We start from the raw sequence: 17,275 nt of genomic DNA, 5'->3' as shown, positions 1-17,275 counted from the left end.
TAGGGGAAACAGACGCACAGTTAAATTAGAGGATGACATTCAAACTATAGAGAGTTTCACATATCTGGGAGTTTCATTAAATACGGATGGAACAGAAGAACCAGAAATCCAAAGAAGAATACTAAAGAGAAACAAAGCTTACTTTTCACTCGCCCATATGTTCCGCTCCAAAAACACATACTGGAGATCGAAAATCAGGATGGATGGATATGGATACGAGACATGGGTGATGACAGAAGACACAAAACGAAAACTAGAAGTTTTTGAAAGAAAAGTCTGGAAAAGATCGGCGCAGGACTGGTAAGATTAGAGGCATAGCTTGGAGAAGGTCAAGGCTCGATTTGGGATGTTTGTAGTGCCATTGGAGATGGAGAAGAGCACGTTTATTCAAAAGTGCAAAAAAATATAGAACCTTATATACGATAAAAGTGATACAATAAACTCCAAAATAGTTTTTTTTTTTAATTGACACATGACAATGACCCCCAAGAGTGATGTGGTTGCACCACACAAATTGGTTTAAACATCATTCTGCAAATAAGGTTAGAATAGTATTGATGACATCTTATCTCTGGTAAGGTAGCCACATAAAAAACATAGAAGAACATTATGGACTAATCTGTTTTTACTTGTATATACCTTATTTGCTAGTTATTAAATAATTCTTTAAAAGAAATCCATTTGTGTACGTTTAAGTCCATATACGGAATTTTATTAAATATAAAAACGTTGAATAGACTACTCGTATCTGCTGGCCCAACGATTCCTGGATTATAGATCTATATTAAACCCCTCACATTCGAGCACGCACTCACACAATGCCTAATAAGTACAATACCCTACACTCCCACAGTGAATGATATTTAGGCGCCGCAAATCAATATGATGTCCCACCGGGCACAGGAGGAAATTCAGTTAAGCATTTATTTTTATTTTGGTTTGATTGTGTTGTTTTATGGCATTACACTTTAGTTTAGAGTAGCCTCGAGATCAAACGAAGTAAACATGACCGCATGCTGTTGGTATGTGATCCATATCTTAGGCCCTTGGCATACGATATTCGTACGAGACGACTATTTACCGCTTCATGTACAGTATTTTCTTAGTAATATAAGTTAAACGATGATTATTTAACTAATATTTGGTATCTAAATAAAAATAATCTATAAAAATACTACGAAATTAAAGACCAAAAAAATATCATCCAGAGCATACGGATAGAGTATTTTGGACAAAACTTTACGGACAAGGTTAAATAGATTAATAACAACTTCTGAGAAACCAAATGTCAAACAATAATGAGTATGGCATAATAAGTTTAATAAGCTATATAAGGAATTTTTTTATTCCTGTTCCGAGGCATAATCCTGTTTCTATGAGATGTATTGTTTTAAAATCTATCAGTAGGGTGCTAACCTAGCTGTAGACCCCCTTCTCATCTCTCCGGGCTTGGGATCGGCAACAGTTCTCTCAATCTACTGGATCCACCCAACAAAACTCAGGCGTTTTTTTTAATTACCACAAATGAAGAACTTAATATAAATGTACAGGACGTTCGGAAAATACTTGAAAACTTAAAGAACAGAAAAGCAGCAAGTAAAGACGGGATAACAAACGAGCTACTGAAATATTGTGGAGCAGCAATGACAGAACAATTAACAACATTAATACGTAGTATTTTTAATAGAGTAGTATTTAACAAGTTTATACCTCCTACAGAGGTATAAACTTGTTAAATACTACGCTAAAACTTACAACTAAAATTTTACAAGTTCTAATAAATCAGAGGATAAGTTTAGCAGATGAACAACAGGGTTTTCGTAGTGGAAGATCGTGTACAGATGCAATATTCGTTATAAAGCAAATTACTGAGAAGCCACTAGAGTATAATAGACCAGCATTTCTGTGTCTGATTTTTCTAAAGAAAGCGTTTGACAGAGTAAGACTCATAGATGTAATCCATCTTCTTTATAATAAAGAAGTTCCCCTAAATATTATAAAAACTATCGATAACATCTACCAAAACAACAAAATGGAAGTCAGAATAGATGAACAACTTACAGAATCTATAGAAATAGGCAGCGTGACAAGACAAGGGTATTCATTGAGCCCCATGCTCTTCAATTTGATCATGGATGAAATCATCAAATCCGTTAACAAAGGAAGAGGATATAGAATGGGAAACAAGAAAATCAAAATACTCTGTTAAGCAGACGACGCAATATTGATAGCCCAAGATGAAGATAGTCTGCAAAGACTGGTCCACAGATTAAACATAAGAGCAAAAAAGTTTAATATGACTATCTCATCTCAGAAAACTAAAACAATAGTAGTCAGCAAAGAACCAACCAGATGTAAAATATAATCTGATGGCATCAGTATTGAACAAGTAATGGAAATAAAATACCTGGGAATTACACTGTCTAGCTATGGAGACCTGGACAAAGAAGTGAGAGATCAAGTACAAAAAGCAAAAAGACTGGCAGAATGCCTTAATAACACTATATACACTGGGCGTAAGAAATTAGTCCTAAAACCAATAAATTAAACAATTGAATATAGACATGAATACAAGACAAGCATGTAAGTGTGTTGCTGATTCTTCGTAAATTTCGTCTATAAAAAGTTGTTCAAATTAAACACATCAAATAAGAATTTTTGGACAGCCAAAAACTTTCTCTGGTAAGTACTTATTGATAATAATTATTCTACTTCTGCCACTATACAGGGTGTTTCAAAAAGTTATGTCATAAATTAAATCACGCATTCCGGGGACAAAAATAAATTGATTGCATCTAACTTAACTTAGTACAAAAGTGTACACAAAAAGTTACAGCCCTTTGAAGTTACAAAATAAAAATTTTTTTTTTGATTATCTCCTAAACTAGGTACTTAACATTTTGTAATAAAAATGGACACGCTACTTTCTTGTTTTGAAAGCATTTTTCATACAAAAGAAACAAAAAAAAAACAAAATCTAAGCGCACTGAAAAATTTTAGGGGGGGTGTGCAGCCCTAAATCCCCCAAACTTTTTAGTACGTTCAAATCAAATGAATTTTGTGGCATCATTAGTTTAACACATTATTTTTAAACGCTAATAGTTGTTCGAACGCTAATCAAAACTTGATTGTAGTCAAATATTTAATTAAAATCAAATACGTCACATTTTGAGGTTATGTTGACTGATTTATTTTATTCAATTTTACTATTTTGCGTTTTAATTTAAAATAAACCATAATTAAACTCTTTCTGATGGTAATTTTATGTTTTTACTTACAATTCAATAATAATAATAATAAGCCATTTTTAATCATTTTGACAGCTGCTGTGACATATCTGCTGGTAATTAAATATTTGATTATAATCAAGTTTTGATTAGCGTTCAATGACGTTTGTCAAACTGGCAATAATAGACTTACCAGACACCTTCGCGACGGATCTGTCATAATTTTGTTGCTAAGAAATCGCGGGCAGGAAGTTTTGTCGCCCCAAACAGAGCGTGAAATTGATCAGTTCTGTTTAAGTTTTTTGTCATTACTGACCATTGTTTTAATAGTCTGCCAATGGGAATGTGTAGAAGATATGCAGAGAGTACTTATAATTATTTTTATATAAAAATCTCTGCAACATCAACAATTTTACGTCTAAAATCAAAAATAAAATAAATAATTTCAAATTGTGTCAACTAAATAGAGGAGACAGATATCAACTTCTACTGAAAAATCTTCAAAGGAAAGATATATATATATATATATATATATATATATATATATATATATATATATATATATATATATATATATATATATATATATTCGGTTTTTTATAACGTCTTACGACGTTGTCCGACTCCCAAACGCCACTGTATTCTGTCTTGAGTTAGGTCTTCGTCCAAATTTCGAGCGCTAATCGCTTTTCTAACTCCCAGGTTCCAGCTCTGTGGTGGTCTTCCTCGTTTCTTCTTCTCTGGGGGTTGCCACATCATCGTTTTTTTAGGCAATCTTTCGTCCCCCATTCGGCTCACATGCCCATACCATATGAGCTGTTTTCTCTCAATATTCTCAACTATAGTGCCCTCTATACCCATTTGTTGTTTTATCACTTCATTCCGTATTCTGTCGGCTCTTGATATTCTCATCGATCTTCTGATGGCATCCATTTCCGTGGCTTCGACCTTTTTCTTATATTTTTCGGTTATTCTCCATGTCTCAGCTCCATAAAGTAGGCTAGTTTTAACCATTGTCTCATAGATGTTCCATTTTCTTTTCTTTGATATTTCTTTACTCCATAGAACTCCGTTCAAACATGCTATAGCTCTTCGTGCTTGTACAATTCGATGTTCTATTTCTCGTTCGTCTTTTCCACTACGGTCGAAGATGACGCCCAGGTATTTATATTCGTTGCATGGATTTATTTTTTGATTGTCATCGATATCGAGTTGTTCTGCTTCAGCTCCAATTGAGAGGTATTTTGTCTTTTCTAAATTGATATTTAATCCCCATTTCTGGTATTCTTCAATTAGTTTTCTAAGCATATATTCCATGTCATCTTTGTCATTTGAGATCACCACCTGATCATCTGCAAACTGTAAAGTATATATATGTAATCCTGATCGTTCAATTGTATACCCATTCCTTTGACTTTCCTTTTCCATTGTTTCAGAGCTGCAGAGATATAAATCTTAAATAGAGTCGGAGAGATACAACATCCTTGTCTGAGACCCTTAGTAACTGCAAATTTTTCAGCTAAGAGGTTTCCGAATTTCATTTGGAAGTTTGAACCATAATATAGATCTTTGAGAGCACTAACCAATGTTTGATGTATGTTTGATGTGCCCAGGACTTCCCATAGTTTATTTAGCGGGACTGTGTCATATGCCTTCTCAAGATCTACAAAAGTCATATGTAACTCTCTATTTGTCACAATTTTCTTTTCTATAATTTGTTTAAGACAGAAGATGTTATCTGTACATGAACGACCTGCTCTTCTTTCAAAGGAAAGAATAAGGAAAAAATAAGTATAAGGAGAAGAAAAATGTCATGTCTGTGAAACTGCGAAATAAAAACGGTTTGACTGAAGCTGCATTCAACTTACATAATATGTATCTTCATATATGTATCCAAAACCTTACAGTTCTTACATATGTATCCAAAAATTAAATAACTAAGGTAATAGCCAAAACTTTAAATTAAGGAGGTACTTGAAAAAAATTGTTATTAAGTTTATATTAAGTATATATAGTTAATATTACTAATGGAAATACGACGGTAGAAATTCACCTATTTACGAAGAGTTTACCTATTAATGCTTGTTATTTTACATATGCAAATAGCAAGGTCCTTCTTCAAATCATTATATATGGATCAGCGGTGGTTACTATGCCCTAACAGACAAATCCGTAGAGTGTTTTATGCAGATACAGCATTACATTTTAGTTAAGACCGGCTTTAATTTCTACTGCAGTACACGCTACTGGCTACTGTTGGTTTACATGATCTATATCTTACGGATTATTGACGTATTTGGGAGAGCAGGAAAGGCATATTCGATGAAATATTAATTTACAGATACAAAGGATGCCTCTGTCACTTCAATTTATATCAGAGATTTAGCGTAGGAAGTACATAACAGGAATGATAGTTTACGATCGTCGAAATGATTAAACCATCTAAATTGTTAAGTCATTCTTGATTATACATCTTTCTTTATAAAAGGTGTATAATCAAGAATGACTATTATTTTATAGCTGACAGTAAATTTATAGGTATAAAAGAAAATGGAATTCTAATTTTTTGGTTCACAACTATTCACATTTATAACATTTATAAAGGATGGACACAAAAGTGGGGTATGTCTTAAGTAGCTCGGAAAATTGCTGCTGTCCTTATATTAGCCCAGTGGAGATTCTTTTCAGTTACTGGTATAGACCTAGACCTGATCTCTGGTTTTCTTTTTTACATTATAATATTAATTTTAGTAGATTACAATTAGGTTTGCCTTATACAGGGCGCGGCATTAGTGCGAAGTTCAATAACTACTTTTGTCATAAAAGATACGAAAAAACTATTTAGGTGAAAGTTCGACATAGATAGGGTCATACTCTGAAAACATTATCAAATATACAGGGCTATAATTCTTAGCCATCCTGTGTTATTATTAATATTTTACACTCCAGCAATCACAATTATTTAGGTATTTTGATATCTTAATAAATAATAACAAATTAAGAATTCATCTAGGTTATTATGTATTTTTTCACGGCCAACCTAAAAAAATTTTACCTAATTTTTGTCGCAATTAATCTTTTGCTCCAAAAATCACAAGTAACTCACAAATTAAGCAGATAGGTGTAGGTAATTCTTAAGAAATAATAAAGTACCATACAATACCATTTCACTTCAATACATACAGGGTGTTCTATTTTGAGAAAATCCGAAAATACTCATTTCAAGTTTCGACCAACAGTGTATACCAAAATTAAATGTTTCGCTATGATTGAAACCTTGTTCAACGGTCATATCACTAATCCTTCCTAAATAAGGCAACATATTGACTATCTAAGAAGTGGACGAAAAAATAATACAAATAGACAGTCTTGTATTATAAGAAGCCTGTCGTGTTTTACTTGACAGTAAAACATATTTTAGTTGACAGTAAAACACGACAAGCTGATAAAGATATTAGCACATTGAAATATACACCTGTGATCTAAGAATTATTAGCAGTCTTTACTAGAATCAAACATGGTATATCTGTACAGAGGCAGGAGAATCCATAATATCAAAATCAAACGTGGGGCTCGACAAGGATATATACTATCAACCTTGCTGTTTAACATTTACTTTGAGAAAATCTTTTAAGAAGCAGTAGATGATGTTGAAGCCGGAATTCCAGTTAACAGAGAATGTATCAATAATATTAGATACGCGGATGCCACGGTGGTATGCGCTGACAGTTATGAAGCCGTCCAAGAGATAGTGAATAGAATTACAGAACTGAGTCAGAGGTATGAACTTTCACTGAATATTAAGAAAATAAAATGTATGACGATCTCTGACTAGGACCAGATGAAATACCAACAGAAATCTTAATAATATTAACAAACAATCATATGGGCACACTAATAGAATTATTTAATGACATTTATTATATGGGAGAGATTCCGAAAGAATAGTTAATATCAATATTTATTCCAATACCCAAAAAATCAAATGCAATGAAGTGTGAAGAGCACAGAACAATTAGCTTAAACCATATTCTAAAAGTGTTCTTACGAATGATACACGAACGTATCTATAAAAAACTGGATGATAGAATAGCTGGTAACCAATTGGGATTCAGAAAAGGCTTTGGCACCAAAGAAGAATTATTTACTGTACAAACACTAATCGAACGGTGTCGAGATCTCAATTGCGACGTATTCATATGTCTTCGAAAAAGGTTTCGACAAAGTACAACACCGAAGAATGACAAAAATACTGCAGAACACAGAATTAGATGACGAAGACGTGAGAATCATTGCCAATCTATACCAATATCAGAAAGAAATAATACGAATAGACCAACAAAAATCGAAAGAAATACCTATAAATCGTGGAGTAAGACAAGAATGTGTGCTTTCCCCTTTACTTTTTAATATGTATTTAGAAGAATTGTTTAAAGAGGCATTAGAAGACGTAAATGAAGGCATATTTATTAACGGAGCACTTCTGAATAATCTTAGATATGCAGATGACACAATACTCCTTGCGAACAGCAGAGAAGGACTACAGATCTTGGTTGATCGCATTACCCAATACTGCGAAAGGTATGGAATGGCACTGAATACAAATAAAACAAAAATCATGGTGGTAAGCAAGAACAAGATTGAGGAAGACAGTGTCTATGCTAAAGGAAAACTTTTAGGCAGGGTGCATTGATATCAGTACTTAGGTTGCGAAATAAATGAAGAATGAGATAGAAGTACGGAAATAAAACGGCGTATTAAGATAGCTAGAAGTGCTTTTAATAAGATAAAAGCAATATTATGCAATGGAAAACTCAACATCGAAATTAGAACTAGAGTCTTGAGATGCTACGTGTTCTCTTTCCTGTTGTGTGGAGTTGAGGCCTGGACAATTACAGAGGCGACAGAGGAAAAACTCAATAACTTTGAAATGTGGTGTTATCGAAGAATGTGGAAAATATCTTGGACATAACACATATTAAATGCGGAAACACTACGAAGAATGGAAAAAGATAATGAAATACTCAACACTATAAAGAAAAAAAATGAGCTACTTTGGCCACATACTAAGAAACGAGAAATACGAATTGATGCGACTGCTCATACAAGGGAAGGTGGAAGGCTAAAGAGGACCGGGGAGAAGACGCACGTCCTGGCTGAAGAATCTGAGACAATAGAATGGGAAAACGTCAATAGAACTTTTCAGAACGGCTGCAGATAGAGTCAAATGGGGCATGATGATCGCCAATGTCCTTAGGGATGGGGCACGTTAAGAAGAAGAAGATGATCTCTAAGAAGGAACAGCAACTTAAAAAAGTCAGCGTGACTGGTCAACCAATAGAAAGAGTGTAAACATACACCTACCTTGGCGAACGTCAATGAAAATTGGGACCATTCCCTAGAAATAAAGTATAGAACAGAGAAAGTAAGATCTGCATTTTAAAAAATGGCTAAGCTATTCAAATGCTATGATTTATCAGTACCCATAAAAATCAGGTTACTACGGTAATATATCATTCCTATACTGTTAAATGGAGTTGGATCGTGGACTCTCACAGACGCTACCTGCAAGAAAATTGAGACTTTTGAAATGTTACTTTATCGTAGAATCCTGAAGATATTCTATACCGACCATGTTACTAACCAGGACGTTTTATTAAAAATGCAAAAAGGAAGAGTTGTTAACCACAAAAAAATAGCCAAAATCGAATATTTCGGTCACATCATTAGAAACAGCAAAAGATATGGATTGCTGCAATTAATTATACAAGGCAAAGTGGAAGGAAAACGAGAACCAGGAAGGCGAAGAATTTGCAGGCTGAAAAATCTGGGTACGTGGTTCAACACAACAACCACAAATCTTTTCAGATCCGCAGTTTGCAAAATCCAGATTGCCATGATGATCGTCAACATCCGAAACGGATAGGCACTACAAGAAGAATATATAAGAAGCCATTTCAGCCATCCAGAATTGCCATTCTTTTTTTTAGCACTTCCAAACTGAAAACTTGTTCGATAGAAATGTCTTTTTCTGAAAGTACAAAGGATACTGACATCCTGTCAAAACAGAATAAAATCTGTTAAAAAAGCAAGAACATAAGAAGGGGATGTAATATAGAAGACATAAATATCTGGGTAACAAAAAGGAAACAGGAATATCACGAACACATTCACAGAATAGAAGATAATAAGATGGTAAAAACAGAACAACATTTAAATAAATCAAAGAGACAAATTACCAAATGTTCAAAGAACTGTAAACAGACCCAAGAAGAGATGGTTTCATAATTTAAACAAAACAGTAGGCTAATATCGAAAAAAAAAACAGGCGTTAAGAGTTTATTGATAAGAAGGAAGAAGACGAAAAAGCATTTAAAAATTCCTCTTAAATCACACTACGATTACCAAATAAGCTTAATTTCTGAATAAATTTAATAAACAAAACCGAAATTCAAGTCAAAAATATAATCTCTAATCGTCGAGCAGAGGATATTCACAGCATATATCACAGCCGATCACCAGTAGATGTTGTAACAACATTTAGTTAGAATATTCCCCTAAACCCCTTAAAAATAGCAACTTTAATTATGATGTTTAAAAAATTAAATCAAATTGAATTAAAAATTAAAGATTAATTTTACTCTCTAGGCAACTCTATGAAAGTTCTCTGAGAAATTCCTGAAGGAAATACAAGTAGAGTTTTTAGACATTCATAATATCATTCCATAATTTTAATTTAATTTCAATTTGGAATCAGATCAGAATCAGTAATATGTACATTTTTTGACGTCCGAAAGGAATTTATATCTATAGGAAGATATATCAAATTGGACTACTCCTTTCTGTTATCAACGCACTTCTACGTCAATGGTAGGACGGTTTGTATAAAAATTTTAGTCTTCCATTCACTTTGAAGTAGAAACTTGCCAAGGTTCCGTCTTGATACCTGTTCCCTATACAGTTTATACAAGCGACTTCTTCGTCCTCACTTCTCAGTCCTTAGAACGTATTTATGTATGGACGATACGGCACTCCTGGCCACAAGATTGAGTGAAACAGGAGTTTCACTCAATCCCACCAAAACATAGCTCCTAATATTTAAAAGCACCCTTCACATAATGCCAAATAATACCCAGGTAATACTCTACAAAAAAGACTCTATTTTTAGTAGAAATCCTTCTGTAATCTCGCATTTTGTTTTTGCTTTTGTCCCCTAGATTATTTTGATGTGTATATATATATATATATATATATATATATATATATATATATATATATATATATATATATATATATATATAAAAATGTTTTTGATGGGTTGGAGTCAATAAAAGAGGCTATTGGTTAACTATTTAATATCTCGAGCTTTCAATTGTGTTTACAATTCTTATCAAGAGCTGCTAAAAAAGACAAAATATCTTACAAAGTTGAACTATAAAGAAAAACATTTTTGTTAACTCACCAAATAAAATTAGTTTCGTTAATAAAAATTGCTGCAAATACATGTCAAAAAGAATTAATACTAAAATGCCCTTATCTAATAAATTCTTCCCTGAAATTTTAATAATTTTGAAAACATTTTCTTAACAAAAAAATAATTGAATTTATAAATAGTTTAAAGTAGCAACCAATTACAAATAATGTAACAATAAAACACTGAAAACTTTGTTTTCAAAACTTCCACAAAATTTATTTTAAATTCTTATCACTACAGCTGTTTCGGCTGATTGCCTTTCTCAAGTGATCACTTGAGAAAGGCAATCAGCCGAAACAGCTGTAGTGATAAGAATTTAAAATAAATTTTGTGGAAGTTTTGAAAACAAAGTTTTCAGTGTTTTATTGTTACATAAAATGAATTTCCATCAAGTAACGGTCGAATCCATCAATTAATTACAAATAAGCCTCAATGTCATAAATACCAACTTAAAATGTTTACCTTTGACAATTATATTGTCAAAAATAAAATTTTGTTTAAAAATTCTTTTTTGTTTAGTAACAAAAAAGAAGATTGATTCACCATTGATAGATGTCTGAAAAAATGTAACAGATATATGGAAAATTAAATAAAAATGTGATATTTTTCAAGTTTTATATATAAATTATAAAGAAATAATATAATTATAAATTTTGTTTAGGTTTTGAATTTCTGATCTTTTGTTTAAACTATTATCACTTTTGCTAATACAAACCATTTCCAAAAAAGTCCTTTTGAATTTATTACTTTCACTACATAAAATTCAAAATCCATAATATGGTCTTTATCGATTACATGCTCTGCCAAAGCACAAGATGGTTTTTTAATTCTGCAATCACTTTTGTGAGAAATAATGCGATTTGAAAGATTTCTTCCGGTCTCACCAACATAGTCTGATTCACACTGAGTACAACTAATGCTGTATACTACATTCGGTTTTTCAAATTTGTCTATAGGATATTTAGTTTTGGAATATAAAGATGAAATAGTTTTGATGTTCTTTGTTGCTATTTTTATATTGTCAATAACCTTTAGTGTTTGTATTAATTTAGGTGTTAATGATGGTATAAAAGGTAGTAAATGATAATAGATGTTCTAATTGTTAGATACAATGTTTTGAGATTTAGCAAAAAATGGTGTTAAGTTATTTATATTAACAATATTAAAAAAAAGCATCCTATGTAGCATATCTGGAGGATAAGAGTTTTCAATTAAAATATTTTTTAACAATTGAAGATCTTCATGTAGATAATCTGGATGAGAAAGTTTTAAAACACGTTCTTTTAATCCTGTTATAAGGTTCATTTTCATCTTATTTGGATGATGAGAGTAATAGCTTATAAATCTATTACTACATATGGGTTTTCTGAACCATCTGGTTTTCAACATATTGTCTGTACCTTTCACAATTCTCATGTCAAGGAATGGTAGAGAATTATCTACCTCTTCCTCAACTGTAAATTGTATATGTTGATTATGATTGTTGAAAATGTTGACTGTTTCATGAATTTTGTGCGAACTGATCAGTTCGCCTGGAACATCAAGACGAAGCAGAATCTGACTTGACAATGGCAAGTGTGACCTTGCCGAAACGTTGTCAAAACAATGGTTTTTCTAAAAACCAAAAATATTTAACGCGGAGTCAAACCCGGAAAACAACTGAAACCATATATATATATATATATATATATATATATATATATATATATATATATATATATATATTATTATATTTGGTGCAATTATCAGAATTATATCGATTTTATTACATTTGTAAACTAATTGTTTAAGTCTTGTGTTGTAAATAACCCAAGTAAAGCATATATAATACTACTGATGTGTCTTCATTTTAGGTGCTTTCGTCTGGAGCTGTCTTCGTTTCTACTGCGTAAGTAGTCTTTTTTATACTGATTTTAAAGAATTATTGAGTGTAAAGAAAAAGTAACTAATAGGTATACTCTCTTTAAAGGGTATACTTTTAAAAATAAAAACTAATCACTGCGTTTTTAAAGATAAACAAATTTTAAATTGAATTTAAAACAATATTTTAAACTTATTTTAAATTTATTTCCAAACAAATTTAATTATTTAATGCTAATAAACATATAAAACTCAAAAGATTTACAAATCTTTTAACCTAGAACGGGAATTTCCTCTTTTAAAGTTGAATATCTAAAGCCGATAAGACAGACATTCAATATTACGGATTATATGATGATTGATAGTTGCGAAATATCTCAAAATGTGATGCTTTCTTGAATCGAAGTACTCGTTCGGATACATTTAGAAAATAGGTATAGTTTAAAACAAAACTCCTTAATATATTATAATCGCAAATAGTTATATATAATGGTGTCATTCGAATTTTTTGTATGTCAAATTAAGCCCTATTTACTGTTTTGGTAATAAATCATGAAGGGACTGTATGTTATAGGTGCCTACTCTGCAACAAAACTCTGAACATATGCACTGATTCCAACAAATGAAGTTGGATTGATGTATAGAAATATAATCCAGCACTGTAAACAAAAATCCTACACTCACATCCCCGGATGCTTAGTATACTGTACCCACTGGATACATTGCATAAAATAGATGTAAGTTATGCAATTTACAATAGATGTAAGGACTACGACAAAGACCTGAGATGACTTTTCAAATTGGTAGTACTAGTATAATGCCAACAAACTGTGCAAAATACCTAGGCATATACAGGGTGTTTCAAAAAAAGGTAACCCCGTCTCTAGGGTAGGTAAAAAACTGAAAAATAATTGGGGTTTGCTTAGTAAAAAATTTTTGTAATGCCATCCGTTTTCAAGATACAGGGCGTTGAAACAAAAAAAAATACGCATTTTTTACGATTTTGCCCAAACTACTGGCAACATTGTAATGAAATTTTATACGAATATGTTTTGGAAGCTGATACATCCCATGCATTTGTTTTTATATCTGATTCTCATAGAGGGCGCTAGTTACACGGATCGTACTAAGTATTAGTCAATATAACTTTTTTAAGAGTATAATTATTAATCAAAATTTCAAGTAAACTTAAACATCATTCAATTCTACACGAAAAAGGTACTCTTGGTAAAACTCGATACTGTGTACCGTTTTCGGAATATTTTGATTTGAAAATTATGAAGTAATAATTGATATATATATATAGAGGTATACCTCTATTTTCTCCAAGTGTGCCATGAAAATCTGACATTTATTGATTGTTATGACGATAAATCAACAATAAATAGAGTTTTGAAACCTTGTTATTTGTAAAATCAAATCAAAATGTACTCAAATGTTGAATACACTGACATGTTATTAACCTTAGGCGAATGTTTAGGATGTTCTAGTGCAGCTGTGACACGTTATACAGAAAAGTTTCCTAGAAGAAACTTACCAAGTAAAAAAACATTTAGAGCCGTTGAACGACGTTATCGAGAAACTGGGAATGTGAGACCAAATAAAATAAATTCTGGTAGACCAAGAACAACAAGAATAATTAATAAAGAAAATAATATTTTAAATTTACTTGATCAAGATCCAACAGTTAGCGTAAGGAATATAGCAAGACAAACAGATACTTCTTCTTCAAGTACTTGGCGGATACTACAAGAACAGCAATTACATCCTTATCATTACAGAGAAGTCCAAGAGCTCTTGCCAGATGATCTACCGGTTAGAGTGGATTTTTGTGAAACATTGCAACAAAGGACAGCCCCCAATCCAAATTTTTTAAAATGCATTCTTTTTACGGACGAGGCCACCTTTACGCGACAAGGTATGTTTAACTCCCTTAATGCACACTACTGGTGTGATGAGAATCCACAAGTCAAAAGGGTATCATTATCATTACCAAATATTACTAACACTCATTGAAAGTTATTGTTTGGGCAGTAACAAATTAATAGGTTATCATATTCTACCTGGAAATTTAAATGGTGATATGTATCTTGATTTTTTAAACAATTCCTTATTCGAGATATTAGAAGATTTAACGCTAAACGAGCGAAGATCTTTATTTGTTATACACGACGGAGATCCACCACACTTTGATAGAAGGTGTCGTTAATGGTTGAGCATTTTCCGAATCGATGGATTGGTAGAGGTGCAGAAGCTCCGATTCATTGGCTTCCTCGGTCATGCGATTTTAACCCTTTGGACTACGCGGTTTGGTCGTATATTAAGGAAAAAGTCTATGCTACAGAGGTAAATTCACGCCAAGAATTGCAAGAAAGAATTCAACGTCAATTTAATGACATAGCTGATCCCCTACCGTTTAGAAGGTTAATGGAATCTTTAGAAAAAAGAATAGACTTGTGGATTCGCGAAAACGGAGGGCATTTTGAACACTTACTGTAATTGAATTTTATTTTATGTTCTTAGTCATTAATTTCATTTTCTCCTTGTGAGTTTTGTTTAATTACTAACTATTTTATACCAGCATCAATTATTACTTCATAATTTTCAAATCAAAATATTTCGAAAACGGTATACAGTATCGAGTTTTACCAAGAGTACCTTTTAAAAAATGTAAATGTAAAATGTAAAATGTGTAAAATTGAATGATGTTTAAGTTTACTTGAAATTTTGATTAATAATTATACTCTTAAAAAAGTTATATTGACTAATACTTAGTACGATCCGTGTAACTAGCGCCCTCTATGAGAATCAGATATAAAAACAAATGCATGGGATGTATCAGCTTCCAAAACATATTCGTATACAATTTCAGTACAATGTTGCCAGTAGTTTGGGCAAAATCGTAAAAAATGCGTAAATTTTTTTTTCTTCGACGCCCTGTATCTTGAAAACGGATGGCGATACAAAAATTTTTTACTAAGCAAACCCCAATTATTTTTCAGTTTTTTACCTACCTTAGAGACGGGGTTACCTTGTTTTGAAACACCCTGTATATCGACATACTATTATATCCATACAATAGTAGATGACATAAAAACAAAACAGTTAATATGGTACGGCCATGTACAAAGAATGCCAGATGACAGGATTCCGAAACAGATTTTGACGTGGACACCACAAGGAAGAAGAAAAAGAGGAAGGCCGAGAAGAAGCTGGAGAGAGGGAATTGAAAAAGAACTAGAGGAAAGAGAAATCCCTCCAGGCCTATGGTTAAATAGAGAAGAATGGCGGTTAGGAGTCGGAAGGCGTCGGAAAACACTGTGAAACGATAGTAGTAGTTCACTTAATGCCACCTATATTAGACTTTTTTTTTTAGTTTTTTTACTTAAAAGAAAAATATTGTATGTAACTCGTGCAAATGTTTGTCACTCCCGACGTGTTTTATAATTGACGTCTTATAACAAAACGTTTAACTTTTTAGATCATACATTTTCCTTACCAATATAAAAACTACTCCATGGATATTATTAATATTTAATGTAGAAAAACATCATCAAAATTCTTCTTCCTCTTTATAAGCAATTCTACTTGTTCATTGGCGGATTAATACCTCTATGTCACTCCATCTTTGGCGCGGTCTTCATTATCAAAATTAGTTCAATTAATTTGTGTACTTTTTAAACATAAGGCTTCAATAAAATTATTAACCAATTTATTACTTTGTACTGTTCTTAGCATTCCAGATATTGATTAAAACGTGAACGCAAATAACAGTTCTGTTAATTTCAATAATTGTCGCCATCTACACACACCAATTAATATCAATTTTCTAAACCAACAGAATAATTAATATCCAATAATTCTACACATATATAATTATTTTTAAATATCTAAATAAGTAGAAAACCTAGGAATGAGTTCACACTAAGTAACTGAAACATTATTATTTAGTTAATAGTCTATTTACGAGGAAGATAAGGGGAAAAAGGAAGAGGACGTCCAAAGAAAAAATGGTTGGAGGCAATAAAACAAGGCTTGTCAGTAATAGGTGTGACAGATTAGAGAGAAAATGCAAGGGACCAAAAAAAATGGCACGAAATAACCAAGTTTTTGGAAGCCAGGGGCATATAAGGCATGTAGTGCTGATATCTTTATATATAAAAATGTCTGGTCACGGTGTTTGTCCAAGCTAATATTTGAAAGGTATTGAATTAATTGCAATAAAATTGTGTGAAAGTGTATTTGTTGGATATTTTTTATCTCGATGAACGACCCTTATTGTTTTTAATTGCAAATTCAAAATATTTTATACGACTTCTCCTCCACAGTTTTAGTTTATTTAATCCGTTTGTTAAACATCATTTTATGATATTTTATAACTACATATAAAATATCATAAAATTGCGTTAAACAAACGTTATTTTATTTTTTTAAAAACTTTTTTTATAATAAATCGAGAGCGACTGAATCGATTTGGCTTATTTTGGTTTTAAAATATTTATTTTAAGTCCTAGGAAGGTCTAATAAGGTAAGAAAATACGATGAAATTATAAAGAGAATAGTATACAAGTATACAAACTTTTGTTAGTTGTATATGAAGTGTTTTAAAAAATGTGATTTTTACTCGAGAGGATAATATTTTTATTTTTGACAGAATTATTGATGTTTCGAATTAAAAATAATTTTAAACCATTCAACACGGTTTCTTTACAAT

At 31.9% G+C, this 17,275-nt stretch overlaps 1 protein-coding gene across 1 annotated transcript in view; it reads left to right on the top strand.

The window, feature by feature from the left end:
- The window catches only part of LOC140440092 (arrestin homolog), a 729,008-nt gene that overhangs the window by 87,369 nt on the left and 624,364 nt on the right, over positions 1 to 17,275 (top strand). Inside the window, exon 2 of the mRNA XM_072530366.1 lies at positions 12,555 to 12,589. The gene's annotated coding sequence lies outside the window, so the exon portion shown is untranslated. The remainder of the gene's footprint in view (positions 1 to 12,554; positions 12,590 to 17,275) is intronic.

The sequence above is a fragment of the Diabrotica undecimpunctata genome, chromosome 4 (genome assembly GCF_040954645.1).
Source record: "Diabrotica undecimpunctata isolate CICGRU chromosome 4, icDiaUnde3, whole genome shotgun sequence".
Taxonomy (NCBI): domain Eukaryota; kingdom Metazoa; phylum Arthropoda; class Insecta; order Coleoptera; family Chrysomelidae; genus Diabrotica; species Diabrotica undecimpunctata.
The sequence above is the reverse complement of the archived record's forward strand: the minus strand, read 5'-3'. Positions and strand labels throughout refer to the sequence as shown.